We start from the raw sequence: 17,404 nt of genomic DNA on the forward strand, positions 1-17,404 counted from the left end.
AAGCTTTTTCAAGAAGACCTTAAAAGCTCTACAAATATGCAGGGTGAACTAGAAATTAACAGCTTCATGACAGTATAAAGATATTCATATTTAGTTGTCCAAGATGTCCATTCAACAGAATTTCAAGATCTAATGACTTACCAGTAATAGTTATTACAAGATTCAGGTTCAGGTTTATGTTTAGTTTTTACCTTTCCTATATATATCAGTAATATAAAACACTATTACATAAGAAGAAATCACAAATAGCTTTGGTGAGATATTTATTCATGCATTATAATATCAAATATCAAAGTAAATAATGTATTTGAGATTTCAAACATTTCATGCATTTTTGGATTTTGAAATATGATCTGACAATTTGTGAAAGCGTATGGAATATATACATGTATAAATGAAGGCCTGAAATTTATATGTATAGAAGATTATCTCCTATCCAAACAGTTGTCCCAAAAAGGAAAGATTTGAGGAAGTGTACATTTTATCCAATGTGATGTACTGACTAATTTAATCAATACAGTAAGCAGCCAACAACGACTTCTAGGTTATAAATAAAATGTAGCATCACTTTCTGTTGATATCCCATTGTTAAAACAAAATCACCAAGAACAAGTAATATGTGTCTAGTGGTTATATGAAGCATGTTGGCACTATAGTAGTTTGCCTGCAACACACCAAGCCTCCCGCACGTCAGTCATAACTTCATTATTTCAGCCGTTAACAAAGACTGTGACAACTTTGAAGTTGTAAAGAACACAGCTTAAAATGTAGATGTTTATAGAAATTTTGGTTTTGTATTAGTGGTGGTTTACAATTATATACCAAAGCATATGGCTGTTTATCTCACAACAAAATGGGTTTTGTTCAAGTAGCCTTAATTTTTGTTTCAACTACCCAATAAGGCAAAGGGAAAGACATCTGAAAGCTGTGGGGTTTTGTAACATGATCAAATATCATGTCATCTTGCTCAAAATTAAAGAAGGACGTCCAAATAGAATTGCTTCAGGTCGGTTTGCCCACCATGAGGTGTGTAATAAAACCAATAGAATTATTGTGAACATTGTATTCAGTACATTTTTATGTTCCACTAAGCTTGTTTGTTTAAAAAGGATGGATTGCTCTGTGATCTGACCATCATATACAAAAATATCTAGGCCCGAAACGCCAGCTTTCCTGCTACTACAATGCTGCTTGGACTGCTGTGTTCATCCGGCTCTACACCTTGTTATCTCTATGTAGCACAATTTACCTTAATACAGTGTCCAAAGTTGATTAGATAACTTTGCCTTTGATCGTTGTACACTACAAAAGGTAGTTACTTTGACATATTTTGGATTCTTTTGCAAAATTAGCCAGTTATTAATCCAGAATGACAGCAAAGTTTTAGATGATAAACTGGGTGGGAGGAAATTGTTAGACTAAGGTAGATGATTGTCTCACAGGCTGTACTTATGGGTTGTGTTGATGTATGGATCTATATCCAGATGGAGTAGGATTTTCCAATTTATCTTCAAAGTGTGGTGTGGGCGTGATAATAAATAGGACACCACTCCCAATCCCCAAACACCCATTTCCCACACCCCACCCCTTCACCAACATCACCACCAATGGGAAAGCCTACCAGATCCTGTACCAATCAAGCAGGTTTTACTAAGACAATCTAGAACAGTGGCCTCAGTAGCCAAGATGTCAGGCATATTGCACAGCATAAGTAAGTATTGCAGCAGCAAACAATTAGGGTGACTATTTGGAGGAACGATTGCAGAATGGGAGTTGAGTGGAAGGGGGTTTCAGAGAGTCAGAAGTAAAAGTGAAGCGATGGCTTTCAGCAGTCACTCCCTGGGCCCACATGCAGTCACCTCCAGTTTGGGGCTGACTGGAGACCCTGCCCACCAAGTGCAGCAGGTTGGCCATTACATTTGACTAGCTGGCAACGGGCTTAATCATGGCAGTGAGCGCAAGTGAGTCTGAATGAGTGAGTGAGTGAGTGACTGACTGACTGACGCAGGTGGGTTACTGAGTGAGATTGAATAAATGAGTGACTGAATGAGTGAAACAAGATGACTGTGCAAGTGAGTGAGGCAGGGTGGGTGAGCGAGGATGAGTAAGTGAGTGAGTGAATAAGTGAGACTGGGTGACTGGATGGTTGAGCGAGGCAGGGTGGGTGATTGAATAAATGAATGAAGCAGGGTGGGTGACTAAGATTGTGAATGTATGAGAGAGGCAGAGTACATCAGTGTGGTGGCCCAGGTTCACAGGACCATTAGGTGATGCCTCTGTGAGTGATCATCCGCTTCCTGTTCACAGCTGAGCTAAAGCCTCCTCCCCCATTCAGCCCAAACACCTCTTTCTCATCCTCTCCCTTAATCTTGTTCTGATTCCTTCTGCACATTGGGCATCTGTAACACTGACTGTGTAATACAAATTGTAGCAATGCACATTGCTAACCAGCTGTTTCTGAAGAAGGGTCTAGGCCCGAAACGCCAACTTTCTTACTCCTATGATGCTGCTTGGCCTGCTGTATTCATCCAGCTCTACATCTTCTATAGCACTAATCCATTTTTGTGTTTGCCTGGGGCTTGCTTTCAGTGTTGCCAAGCCTAATGCAATCTCATCGATGAGAGAATCTGGTCTAATGGGCCTCTTTATATTGAGGTTGGCCAGCCAAGACAAAAATATTTCTACCTGCCTCGTTACAGAAAATTCAGTCCTGTTATACAATCTTTATAAAATCTCGGCTTTCAAGCCCTTAACATGTTTATAACATATATCTTTAGCCATCACCAAGGTCAAATCACAATATTTAGATAATTTCATGTGAGAAATACACTGACATTTAATTTTGTTTAAATTACTTGTACTGCACTAACTGTGGTTTAATAAGTTGAAAATTCTGGCATTTGTATAGATTGAAACAAAGACCATATTACCAGAAATTTCTGGGTGACTAAATAAAAATGTGCAGTGAGTGAATCAGCCTTAACAGACCAGATTTGGGTCTTAGCATGTGTTGTTGGTTGATCTCAGTTTGGACAGAGGAGATGCACAATTGGCCTGAATACTCATGTAAGGGTGAAGAATTTTGGCAAGTGTTCTTGCTTATGACTTCCATCCAAAGCTTTCAACTGGATGTGTGCTTGTAAAGTCATTGGTGAAGACATGAGCAAGCTTGACTGTGATTCTCTACACAGCTTGTCTGTGAATAATTTGTTTCTAAGTATTACATATGAATATAAATCTTAACAACAAGTTTTGGGTCCTGCTATCCTGCTGCTGCAAAACATTGAATAGATCTCAGCGCGTTATCTTCATCACTTCATCACTGGTAAGTTGTCATTCTGGTTAGGATGCTGTAGAAATGAGAAGCAGAGACGTAGAAGTTTGGGTTCTGAGGGAGGTTTAAGGAAGTCGAACATTTTTAACACAGAGTTGCACAGTTTAACACAGAGTTCCCCAAGTAGCACGTGTTCCGTGGGAAGTTGTGACCCGCGTTGCTCCTTCAGGGCAACATGACACATGCACAGTGGCAGTCTGCATTATATGGGATACAGTAAGCATGCCAGTGCACATTTATTTTTTATTCATTCAGGGGACATAGACATCACTAGCTGGCCAGCATTTATTTCCTATTCTGGGTACCATTGAGAAGATAGTGGTGAGGTATTTTCTTGAACTGCTACAATCTACATATTGCAAGTAGACCCACAATACCCTTAGGGAGGGAATTCCAGGATTTTGACACAGCGACAATGAAGGAACTTTCCAAGTTAGTATGGTGAATGACTTGGAAGGGGATTGCAGGTGGTGGTGTTCCCATTTAGCTGCGACGTTTGTTTTTCTAAATGGAAGTGGTCTTGGGCTTGGAGCTTTGGTGAATTGCTGCACTGCATCTTGTTGGTAGCACACACCACTGCTGCTGAGCATTGGTAGTGGAGGGACTGAATGCTTCTGGATGTGATGCCAATCAAAAGATTTCCTTTGTCCCAGATGATGTTAAGTTTCTTGAATGTTGTTAGAGCTAAACCCATCCAGGCAAGAGGGGAGCATTCCGTCATGTTCCTGACTTATGCCTTGTAGATGAGGGACAAGCTTTGTGGAATCAGGAATTGAGTTACCCACTGCAGTATTCCTAGCCTCTGACCTGCTCTTGAAGCCATTGTGATTATGTGTTGAGTCCCGTTAAGTTTCTGGTCAATGGTAACCATGAGCATGTTGATACTGGGGGAATTCAGTGATGGTAACATCATTGAATGTCAAGGGGCAGTGGTTAGACTGTCTTTTATTAGAGATGGTCATTGCCTGACATTTGCATGGCATGAATGTCACCTGCTACTTGTCAGCTAAGCCTGGATAATGTCCAAATCTTGTTGCATTTGAACATGGACTGCACCAGTATCTGAGGAGTTGAGAATGATGTTGACCATTGTGTAACCATTGGTGAACATCCCTACTTCTGCCCTTATGATGGAAGGAAGTACATTGACGAAACAGGTGAAGATGGTTGGACCTAGGACACTATCCTGAGGAGCTCTTGCAGAGATGTTTTGGAGCCGAGATGACTAACCTCCAACAATCACAACCAACTTCTTATGTGCCAGGTATGACTCCAACCAAGGAGAGTTTGCCCCCTGATATCTATTGATTCCAGTTTTGCTAGGGCTCCTTGATGTCACACTCTGTCAAATGCAACCTTGATATCAAGGGCTGTCACTCTCAGCCCACCTCTGAAATTCAGCTGTTTTGCCCATGTTTGAACTAAGGGTGTAATGAGATCAGGAATTGAGTGGCCCTGGCAGAAGCCAAACTAGGGATCACTTGCCAGGTTTTTGAAGAGCAGCTGCTACTTGATAGCCCTACATTCTATTGCTTTATTGATACTTGAGAGTAAACTGATGAGACAGTAATTGGTCGTGTTGGATTTGTCCTGTTGAGTACGTACAGGATATACTTGGGCAATTTTCGAGTAGATGTCATATTGTAAATGTAGTGGAAGAGCTCAGCTGGAGAAACAATACATTCTGAAGCATAAATCTTTAATACTTTTGCTAGAACATTGTCAGGGCTTTTGCCATATCCAGTACCTCCACTCCTCCTCAAAAGTCAGTTTTCCTTCAGGAAGGTTGAAGCAGAACTCTTCTAATGTGGCCTTGGCATCTTGGGTCTGCCAGCAATACCCCTTGAACACCCCTGACTTGGATTCCTTCCCTGTTTGCCAAAACATCTAGCTGGGATGCCAGAATGTGTAGCATTTGTAGCAGTTGTCTGGTACTAATAGGTCTGCATCTCAACTAAATTTTCCACCCTTGCTGCTAAGGGGCAACTCAAGTGCCAACTAATGCCCTCTACCTTCTGCCCATCTACCATGACCCACCAGTTCCCCTATCACACTGTTCAATCCCTGACCATCCCTGTTACTCCAAGTAACAATCATTGTCACCAATCAGGTCCCCAAATTTCCCATGGCATTCCTAAACATTGCGCTCTTTCTGAGAGATAGCAAGAACTGCAACTGCTGGAGTCAGAGATAAAACAGTGTGGAGCTGGAGGAACACAGCTGGCCAGGCAGCATCAGAGGAGCAGGAAAGTTGATGTTTCAGGTCTGAAGAAATCCGAAGAAGGATCCTGGTCCGAAATATTAACTTTCCTGCTCCTCTGGTGCTGCCTGGCCTGCTATGTTCTTCCAGCTCCACGCTGTGTTATCTCTTGCGCTCTTGCTGTCCCTATTGACCAAGCCTTCTTACCAGATAGAAGCCATCTACATTGTATCATTCTTTTAACCTTTCAGGTTTTTGTGATGATTTGTAGCTCAGGTTGTGGATGAGGTTATTGGCTTGCTCACCAAGGTGACAGGTTATTGCATAGATGTTTCATCACCATGCTTGGTAATATTAAGCTACTATGATTCCTCGTGATTGTAGGAGGCATCTCAGCGCACTCGGGCAATGAAGGCCATCAATTTAACTGGGACAATATGACTATCCTAGCTCAAGATAAACACAGTCACACACGGGAATTCATAGAGGCCTGGTTTTCAACCTGTGATCCCAATCAACAAACATCTGTAATTAGACCCCACATACAAATCCATGAAAAATATAACCAGCAATGACATAACCCAACAAAACAGACAGGACCATGTAAATTCCTTGTAGAGTCGGACAAAATTGCTTCATCGGAGGCTGCACTGATGATATTACCTAGCATAGTGATGAGACATCTGTACAATAACCAGCCAGTGTGGTAAGCAAGCCAATAACCTCATTCTTTTAACCTCTTCCCCCTGAGATTGTATGCTCTTGCCTTGGCCTTCCAAATCCATGAAAACAACATATTTTTGCTCCTGTCTCCTGTTTCCCCTATTTCGCCTATGGCATCAGATGCACCCAGACATGCCAAAGTTGGCCAAGCATGAATGAAGCCTTAGACAGATCTTTCAGCACCTTGGTTAATGCCAGGCCAACAAACCCCAGATACACTGGAGTCCAACTTCCAATGCGCCTCTGCCTGAGCTGACTAGAGAACACATCTCCTGACTCCTCAACTGTCAGGCTCACTGTAGTGCACCCGTGCCCTATTACCCTTCACCACAATTTTTGCAGTCCCATACCATTCAGGCAATGTCAAACTTTGTTTCCCACTTTTGTAGTTTCACGGCAGTTCAGTCATAAGCAGCTCCTTGTTTGCAATGCACACCCTTGAGTCATAACCTTCCCCCAAATATCATGTGATTGGGATTAGAGTTGGCCCAGGAAGACAAGTTGCTTTGATAATTTTGGGAGAGCAAGAGTGCAAATTACTGTATGCATTATTTAAAGCCATATCATTGTAAGAACAACACAGCAAGTAATGAGGTGGATGAAGAGGTGCACTAATCATGTGTACTGCTGCCTTCACTAGCAAATTTGTGAAACACAATTTTCTCGAAGAGTAGAAGTTAATTTCAAAGGCAAAATTAATCACAGCTAATTAAGATGGTAATGAGATGCAAATGTTGCAAGTTAATCTTCTTGCCTTGTATCAGCAATGTACTTTACTAGTCAACGGCAGAGAAAGAACATAATAGTATAAACTGTTCTCATTTGTTCTCATTCTTATCTTTTTCCTCTTGGTTCACCCATCTACCGTTTTTCTCACCATGGAAGGGAGTGGAAATTCCTACTCAGAATCTAAGAAATCAATGATATAGACATATACACATTCATAGTGCTTAAATGAAACACTTGTTGAAAAATCTTACAAAGTATTCTTCTGATTTAATAAAAGTACATTCACATATCGTCAGTACTCTATTTTTTTTTGGATGATTAGTATTAGATTACTAAAAATTGTTGATTATATTTTCAGTAGGACAGCATGAGATACATTGCAAATTTATCATTTATGTATGATGAATCATAATTGCTGTCTGCTGCATGCTTTAGTTAATTCCAGTTTTGAAAACATCTCACGTCTTACCTCCCATAAGTCAGAGTAGATATGTGAAGATGGCAACAAGAGCTAAATACTTTAGCAGACTAGATTCATAATTTACAAATGCAAAGGCACAAAGCAAGCCAGAATTACTCATTTCGCAGATATTTTCTCAGGCAGAAGAAAGACAAATTACAATAACATTGCCATTTAAAGTGTTGTTTGAATGCTGATCTCATTAAAGTTTTTCCTACTATACAATATGCAATATTCTTTGGATCCTAAAGCAACATTCCTGGATCTACTGACACATGCTACAGAGCTTGGAGCTTCTGGCTTAATTTCATTTTGTTTCCTTATGGTGTCAGTTTCAAGAACTGAGAGTTTAAATCTGTTCCTTGTGTTCAGCTCATTAAATTCAATGCACAGAATGAGAAGGCATTGCAGGGGAAAAGAGTCATTTAGGTTCTATAAGACTCAAATGCAGATAGAAGTTCTAAGCACTGAGGTAATTTACAGCTTGTTAGTTTGCCTTCCCTTTCTGCGACTATAATCTTCAGACCCAGAGATTGTCCATGGGGAGAAGGAGGAAGTTAGTTCTTATAAACAACCTCTGAGGCAGTTCACTCACGTTCCCAGGCACAAAGCTGGCACTGGTCACTGAGCCTCTCAATTTTAATGATTTCCACATGGATGAGGGGAGTCTCAAGCCAAGCCTATAATATCGTTGAAAAACTCCAAATTTAGAAGAAATATGAAAATTGCCAAATACGGCTTCCTTAGTGGGTAAAGCAAGTTCTGTGCTCAACTGCCACAGGTCACAGCGGGGTTCATATGACTTACTGTGACCAATAGGATTCATTCAAGGATCTGTCAGTTGTGGCATGCAGCTGCAGTGCCTCTTTTTCAGTTCATATAAGGTAAAAGAAAAGGGTTTTCCAAAGGAAGCAGTACAGAGAGTATTCAAAAGACCCTCATAATTTATAAAATTCCAGAGATGTAGCTCTGATCCTCAGTGACTGTATTTATATTTAGGAAGAAAAAATTGAAGCTCCGTCCATTTCCAACAGGTGTGACTCAACAGTCGAGGAGTGGCAATAGAGGTATGTACAGTTAATGCCCTTAATTACAGAACTGCCTAATCTGAAAACTGTTTACACTTAAATTTAGATTTTAATTCAAGTAATTTCTACACCATATAAATACTGTTAAGAATTTTAAACCAATTTTTGTTGTCAAAAAAAGAGTATCTTTGCTGTTTCAGCAGAATGATGCAATTTTATAATTTGCCTATGACATTTAAGAATTTTGCTCTTTTCTAATCCTATATATAAGTTCCCATTACAGCTTTACTTTCTAGCCAAAATGGAGTCATATTTTCCTCTGCTTTAACATTTGATAGTCAAAAAAATTCTCTGATGACTTCCATCTGTTGCATGCATCATTTGCAAAATGTAAAAGTGCTTTTCAGAACTAACTAGGAAAATTATTCCATAAATTAATGCATAGCTTTAGTTATCTGGTTTAAATTTAAATCCATGCAGAGTTTTCTACGAATAAATAAGTTTACAACACTAAAAGTGCCTGCAAGTTTTCAAAATGTTTTTGGTTTAAATAGCATCTGTAGACACCCTGATATATGCAACATTTTATGTTAACGCAGAATGTAATACACAGCAATGGTTGTCTCTGGAACAGAATACTAATTCCAGATGGTTCCAGCTGTCTGCAAAAATAATTTTGACTTTTGGCCAAGGCATAGAAAATTTTTTTCTCATTTTGTTTAAAATACGTAGACAAGGTAATTTATTGTTTAATAATTGTGATATGTGATTGTGTCAGGTCAAATTTACTGACTGCTAAAATTAATACAGAATTATTATTTTGGTGTTTATTACCAATGGTTAAACATTTTAGGGTGCTATCAAAACAAAAGCAATTCAACAACTAATTAAGAACTGTATGGAAACATCTCCTCCAATTATACAAAATAACTATAGTTGCACAAATATTTGTACTTGTAGATCCTTAACTGAAATGTCAGTTAAATTTCTGCAAATCACAGAGTTCAAGGAGGACCAGATTCTAGAATATACTTAATATGGGCTTTGAAATGAAGGATAACTGAGATTGTGCAATGTACCACAAATGAATGCACTGCCTGAGGAATTCTCACTATTGCACTGCTGTGTACCTAAAACAAATTTATCATTCAAAGTAAGTGATAAAACTCTCCACAAATTCTTGCACTCTAATCCTCTTAGTAATGAAGTCATGCATTCTTCTGCTGCCTCTGTTTCCCATTTTTGTCCCGAAGGTGCTGTGATGGAACAGATGGATATTGGAAATGTTACCAAGGTTGTGGGGGTTAAGTTTTTAGATTTGCAGTTAGCTCTGCATTGCTAAGGTGTCTTTTTTTAGTCATCTGGCATGGCCGTAATGCACAATGAATTAATAGTTCTCAGCTCCCTTTCTTAATGGCAACAACAAAAAATATTCCAAATTCAGCATGGAAATATTTTCAAAACTAAATCAATGCACTGGGATTCAAAACAAACTCAAAAAGATAAAGAAGTGTAGCCAAGTAGCATAGAACAGGATCATGAGCAATAGGAGTACTCCGTGTGGATCATTTGGCCCTTTGATAACACAGTGTGGAGCAGTTGGAAGAACACAGCAGGCCAGGCAGCATCAAAAAGCTGATGTTTCGGGTTGGGACCCTTCTTCAGAAATGGCCCCATTTCTGAAGAAGTGTCCTGACCCGAAACATTAACTTTCCTGCTCCTCTGAATCTGCCTGGCCTCTTGTGTTTCTCCAGCTGCACAATGTGTTATCTCTGACTGCAGCATCAGCAGTTCTTACTGTCTTATTTGGCCCTTTGAGCCCATTTGAACATTTGATATGATCATACTGACTTTCTACCTAAATGATGCACTTCTGCGCTGTCTTCAGATCCTTTCATCTCTTTAGTATCCAAAAACATATTGCCTTTGCCTCGAACATGCTCAATATTTTAGCATCCACACCTCTTTGTGATGGAGAATTCCAAAAATTGACCACATTTTTCTGCTGAAAATAATAACATCACAGTCCTGATATCTCATGTCTTATACTGAGCCTGTGGCCCCCAGTTCTAGACTGCCCAAACTAAAGCAAAGGCACTTATTATCATACTTATCTGGCACAGGGCTTTAGCGTTCTGTTCTGTGACTAGTTTCACCTCATATTCCATTGAAACAGAGGTGAAACTATCACAATGACAAACATTTGACCTCGTGGAGATAACAAATTAGGAATGTTCAGCCTACTGCTCACGACAGAAAATCATTATGTTCACTCACCTTTTCAAATGACTGTAAGAATACTGCAGAAAGAAAAAAAAGAAGAGATACTATTATATGTGTGTTTTATGTAAAATTTTTCACTTTCATTCCAACTGTTAAACTTTTTTGTTATCAGGTACTTCTAATGTCAAAAATGAGTTTTAGTTATTTCTTTGTAACTCATGGAAAAGGCAAACTATGTATCTCTGCTTTTATTGTGCTTTAGATTTTAAGCTAAGCAAACAAATTTCCTCCACTGAAGAGAGCAGCTGATTTGAGTTTGATGTCAATACATTTACTGTATAATATCTATTTGCAAACTATGATGGGCACTTTTTGGTTGAATCAATCCTATTTCAAATTAATTTTCTGACGAAGGGTCTAGGCCCAAAACGTCAGCTTTTGTGCTCCTAAGATGCTGCTTGGCCTGCAGTGTTCATCCAGTTCTATACTTTGTTATCTCGGATTCTCCAGCATCTGCAGTTCTTGTTATCTCTAATTCAAATTAACTTTGTTTTTCATGCCAACTGTTTTAACTTTGTCCATCTGCCAAAAGATTCAACACCTTGTTAAAGAATATGTCCATGATGGCAAGCATTCCCCGTTGTCTTTCCTAATTCAGGGGTGTGAGGTCTATGCATTTCAACAGCTAACTCATTACAGAGGGGATGAAAGTGGAATTTGATCTGGTCTGCATGGCTATGCAACTCACTAGATAAACTGGAGAAACATCAATTTAAATTATAAAATCAAAATGACAGAGGTTTCATACTAACATATGTACTTTAAGTTGTTTAACTTTTATTCAATATCATTCATTACAAGTACTAAGTTCAATTTGGAGGTGGGTATGGTGTTGGCTGCAGCTGTTTGATTATTTTATGCACTGGATCATTTTAAATAAGCAAAATATAACAGCTTTTACCATGCCACATCATTGACAGTGGCGCCAGCATTAAAAGGTTGCACACCCCATTAACAAGCTACTTGGTAATGTTATGACAGCTGAAGATATATAAAATAATATTTGTGAAACTTTAGGAGGGAGCACACTACCATCCTATTATGTATGCTTGGAGCATTGATACAAAAATATTTTATGAAACTTCTAATCTGCATCAACAAAAAAAATGCTATTTTGTAAGGAACGGTCAAAGAAGATTAAACAATGGGGCCCCTGATCTTTACCTCCTGATGCTTTTCCATCAGGAAACATTTTATTCAGCCCTTAAAGCCAGATGGTGTTTGAGGTAGATTTTAAATACAGTTCTGCAAGCTTTAAATTTTTATTTTCATCCTGTAATCTCAACATTATATGTTGCCCATGCAGAAAATAGATGTATTTAACATAGCTTTAAACAAAACAGACTTATTTGCATGCTAAATTGGTAACTTTAGTGGAAAATGAGCTAAATTCCAAAGAACACTGTGTTGTGAAAGCAGGAAATGTGCTGGGAGACTGAAGTGGCCTCCTCCAGATTTAAGCTGATTCCTGTCTGGATGAATATAGCAGATCAGATGACAAGTTATACCTTAAAAGGCAATGGCCAGATTTAAACAGTAGTTTTGTTTTTATCTGAACCTGTAAGTTTGACAACGTTTTGAGTAGAGATTTATTTGCATTTTTCCAAATCCATTGTAATGAATTAGTACTAATTCGACATATTGCCATTTTTTGATATCTCAATTGAGTTTATTTTTCTTTGTCAATATCAAAGATAACACTGGACAAAACCAGCAAAATAACATGCTTTCATTCTCTCACCCTTTAAAAGTAAAACGTTGGTCGAAAAACGGTTTATTTCTCATGGAAAATGAGTAATATGTTTATGCGTAGATAATCACACTTAACATGGTTTGACAAACAACTTTAATTTACAATTTAACAAGTGGAACATTTAATCACCAAGGTTATTGAAGATTCTTTTTTAGTATCTTCATTAAATTTTTAAGTTAATCAACTGAATTAGGTTAAAAATGTTTTATACTTGGAACATATTTATTTTATTAAACATACAAACAAAAGTAGAACTTTCCATTCCGAATTTTGGTGGTAGTCAGGATGAATGGCAAAGGAACAAGAAGATTTGAATGATATTGGAAAGGTAACTGTCGGGTTTAGGAGAGGAAAGAGCACAATTATAATGTCTTCTGTGGTCTCTGTCCAGGCAAATAATGACGTTTGAATGATTGCCTCTGATTGAATTGCAAATTGATAGTCTTACCAATCTTGCATTGTATTCTGACATCTTCAATATAATTTATCCCAGAATGTGAATTGCTACTAATGAATAAAGGAGAACCAGCATCAATCAACATTATTGAAAAGAACAGATTAAGTGATTTTTAGAATGTGTACAAAGAAATTCTCTATAATATTTTGGGACAATTCAGTGAAAAAGGAATTGGTATTAAAGAATTATAATTTACTAGCATCAGGTAAAAGCTACAACTCTATAAATCCTCGTCATAAGGAGCAATGTCTTTTGGCCTCTTGCAAATGTTAATGTTGCATTTAAAACATATAATTATCATCTAAATTTCTATTGCTGAAAACCATCCTGTACTTTTTTTAACATATCAGTTGTAGAATTACACGTCACACCTTTCAGTTATCAATGGCTCTAAAGTATGTTCTTTTGTGAAAATATTTTTTATATGTTTAAAAAATACTTCTTATTCACATTAAATTGAAACTTATCTATCTTGAGATTTACTTTCAAACTGGGCTTTGTTAAATGTTCAATTACTGGAATGATTTATTTCATGTATTTTTTGTCTTAGTTTTCAGGTACTTTTTTCTAAATGATAATGCTTCCACAAACAATATCAGAATAAATCTAAGATAACAAAGTATAGAGCTGGATGAACACAGCAGGCCAAGCAGCATCTTAGGAGCTAGTTTATGATCTGCACAATGATCTGTCAGAAATATATTCAATCTTTTATTATAACCAGTATTAAACCATTAAATGTCAAAAGTATCCTTAAGTTGCTCATCTTCCACAGCGCTGAATAACAAGGCTGTTGCTGTGAATAATTTAATTATTCCCATAACTACATCCTTAATGCCAATGAGAAACAACAATCGTTATTTAATCAAGAAGTTCAGTGTTATACCAAAACTGAAACAAAATCTATGATTAAAACTCTGTGTTTCAAGTTGTTGAATCCTTGATAATATTTCATGGCTAATGTTAAGAGACATGTTTAAAGGTCTATGCACCTGGTCTGGAACATAATTGTCTCACAACATTAATCAATACAATATCAGTTGTGACATTTTACTCTGTTATTACCCAACGTCAGCCCACTGACATTGTCCAAGTACAATGTTATTCCACCTAAGCTAATTTGAAAATACAGTATCAGCCAGGAACTCTGTACTTTATGAAGTTCTCTCCATGCAGACTTCCTTTCTGTTTTTTACCGCAAGGTTGCATGCAAAGGAACAATTAACCTTAAACTGCAGTAAAATTCCTTCACATAAAATGTTACAACATGTTCTGTAAAATGGGGCTTCCTGAAGGGAAATCACATCCCTTATATGCTTTTGTTTTAAAAGAACACCATTATACGAAAATCTCCATAACAGTACTGCATATATTCCATTACAGATTTATACAAAGTGATTTGCAAACCAATTAAAATGTAAATCTTTTAGCTTCCCCTCCTGTCTATTTCACCATTTAGAATAAATTCCATTAGAAATCTGATGTGAGAAATTGATACAAGTTATAGAAAACAGGTTTTATTGAAGCATAGCAGGTTCAGCTCCACTTCAATGGAAACTGCTTTGTGAATGAAAAGAATGATTAAATTACATTCAGGCAAATAGCATGAAATCAATGTTTGAAACTTAAATTTTATTCTTATAATGTCACCAAAGTTCTAGCTGTCTTATTGGCTCCTTGTTTCTATCAAAATGTGAACCCTCAACATGCACAAAAACATTAATAACTGCTTATTCAGAGTTATGACACAAAGCAGTCAGTATAAAGTATTTCTGTTCACTCCACCAAATAATTCAAATAAAAAGCAAAAATCTCTAAATGATGGAGGCACTTAATAACTCATTTAGCATTTGTACAGAATAATTAGATTAAAATTTCTGCTGCAGCCCTTCCATCAGGTAAGAAATACACATGAAATCTTAAGTTATCTGTTCCTGAGTTTTTTAGTGATCTAATTAGGCTTACTTTTAGCAGTGCTACTTTCAAATCAATATTTGCAGTATCATAATAATTTTAACTATCGGAAATTGTATTCATTTTGATTGATTAGTTGAAGCAGAGCATATGGGGGCAACTGGTGACATACCCTCTGCATGCCTTCTCGTTGTTATACTGTCTAAAACATTTTAAACTCATTAGCATACTTTGGGAGGATGTGAAATTGGCTGGCACCCTCACAGAGCTGGCTTACAAATGGAGCTTGTGGGGGAAGGCAACCTTGCTGTTGGGTACTTTTCAAATGGGCAAACTGCACATGATTGTCTTGTGTATGGTCATCATAGAATCCCTACAGTGTGGAAACAAGCCCTTTGGCCCAACTAGTCCACACTAACTCACAGACCATCCCACCCAGATCCATTCCCCTAGAACCCACCCAGTCTACACATTCCTGAACACTATGGGCAATTTAGCATGGCCAATCCACCTAGCCTGCACATCTTTAGACCATGGGAGGAAACTGGAGCACCCGGAGGACACTCATGCAGAAACTGGGAGAACATGCAAACTCCACACAGACAGTTGCACGAGGGTAGAATCAAACCCAGGTCCCTGGCGCTATGAGGCAGCAGTGCTAACCAGTGAGCCCTGTCTCCACCAGAATTTTAGGGACTGCTTACAAATGGGAGGAGTATATAAATGCAAACTCACTTGATTGAGCTTCAAAATTACACCCATGGTGTAACGTACATCATTGGACCACAACATATAAACTACAAGTGATGTACATCCAACTGAACCCTGGATTAATTCTGACCTTCAGTCTATAGACACTTTCTGAAAAGTAATAACTGCAGCACAAACTACTTTTCAATTTACGTCATATGAAGCAAATTAAAAACAGCTCCCTTAAGTATGACATGTCTGAGAAACTCTGATGCCAGTGGGTGTCTTGTCCAACAGTCAAAGAGGCATTAGGAAACACTTGTTGTGAGATGGAGACTCAACAGATTGGAATGTTTCTCAAGTATTTAAGTAATCACCTTTAGGCCTTCCCTGTGATAGAGGGCCCAGAGGTTAATGTCTTGTTTTCAGAGACCTGCCAGTATGGACCATAACTCCACATACCACTAGTAGTGGTCATGGTAGCTGCTGGTGGTAATGTGCCCACCAAAGGAACAGGATCACTCAGGGAATACCTAATCAAAGGTGCTAGAAGGCAGGATCGTGTTGTACAGTGAGGTTCGCAGGTTGGACAGTGGAGTTGGAAGAAAAAGCAGGGAATAGTTCTCAATGGCCAGACTCTCTGATTATAGATGTCAGTTGGCTCTTCCAGTAGTATAACTGGCTGTATGCTGCCAGCACGACCGCTAATTCTCTGTCAACCCCTGGCATGCTCTGATTTAATCAGGGAAGGTTTGGCTGCCATAGGACTGCCACTTTTGCCCACAATCATGGGCCCAGCCAGAATGTTTCCCACTGTGGCAGACTCCATTAAATTGAGAATCTTTTAGAGTACATTTGGTGATAATTCTACCAGCAGTAAAGACATTTTAATCAAGTCTAGATGTGTCCACTGAAGGGTTAAAGGAACTTTTGAAGCAGTCTAAATCTCAGACATGGTTTGTTGATTCACCCTCAGAGTCTAATTACAGCTATTTGTGGTTAGTTGACTCTAAAAATTAATTCATTCTGTTTAGGTAAATTGTGTAGATATCGTTGATTTGTTTTTTTAAAAGGCAAAGATGTCAGACATGCATTGCTTTGTAGATTTAAACAATTAAGGAATCTTGCAAGTTTATATACTTTTAATTTTTACAATTCTTCTACAATTGTTCTCTTTCAGGCTCTTTTACCTGGACCCATTGTTTATAATTAATTTTTGTTTTTGACAAGTGATGGTGGTTAAGTTAGACATAACAAAAGTCTTTGAATAAAATATTCCAACTGTCTATCTATTCAAGTCATGTGGTGAAGTTAATTATCCCTCTGCTCTGATGCTGATACTTCCAAAATGTATATTAGAAATCTAAAATATCTTTCATGCATGATAGATACATCATCTGAAAAATTGGAACTTTGACAACATAAGGCACCTGGACAAATCATAGTTTTAATTGAGGATCTTGCTCAGGAACAATATGTATATATTTCCTTTTCAAATGTTCATCCAGTAACATTTTAACTTATGGCTTCAAAACCCTGTTGTCGTAATGTATTCATTTGTTTTAAATAACACTTTGAATGAAAATGTCCAACTTCTTCTTTCATTGTCTTAAGATGAGAATTATTTCTAAGTCCTCTTAATTTTGATTCTTCAAAAAATAGAAACAATCTTTCACAATTTATCCTATCAAATACTTATCTAATCTTGAAGAATTCAAATAGGTTTCCTTAATCTATTCTATTCCATAGGTAAAAAGTCTCACATCTAGTTTCTCATCCAAGCAATACCATCTTATTCCTGCTGTTGTTCCAGTTAAGTTTTTCTGTAACATT

The 17,404-nt window shown here is 37.8% G+C and overlaps 1 protein-coding gene across 1 annotated transcript in view; it reads left to right on the top strand.

Annotated features, from left to right (window-relative positions):
• The first annotated feature begins 8,358 nt into the window (after window positions 1-8,358).
• Window positions 8,359-17,404, top strand: part of arhgef37 (Rho guanine nucleotide exchange factor (GEF) 37) — a 411,845-nt gene continuing 402,799 nt past the window's right edge. The window contains exon 1 of the mRNA XM_048543924.2: window positions 8,359-8,513. The gene's annotated coding sequence lies outside the window, so the exon portion shown is untranslated. The remainder of the gene's footprint in view (window positions 8,514-17,404) is intronic.

This window comes from Stegostoma tigrinum, chromosome 13 (assembly GCF_030684315.1).
Source record: "Stegostoma tigrinum isolate sSteTig4 chromosome 13, sSteTig4.hap1, whole genome shotgun sequence".
NCBI lineage: Eukaryota > Metazoa > Chordata > Chondrichthyes > Orectolobiformes > Stegostomatidae > Stegostoma > Stegostoma tigrinum.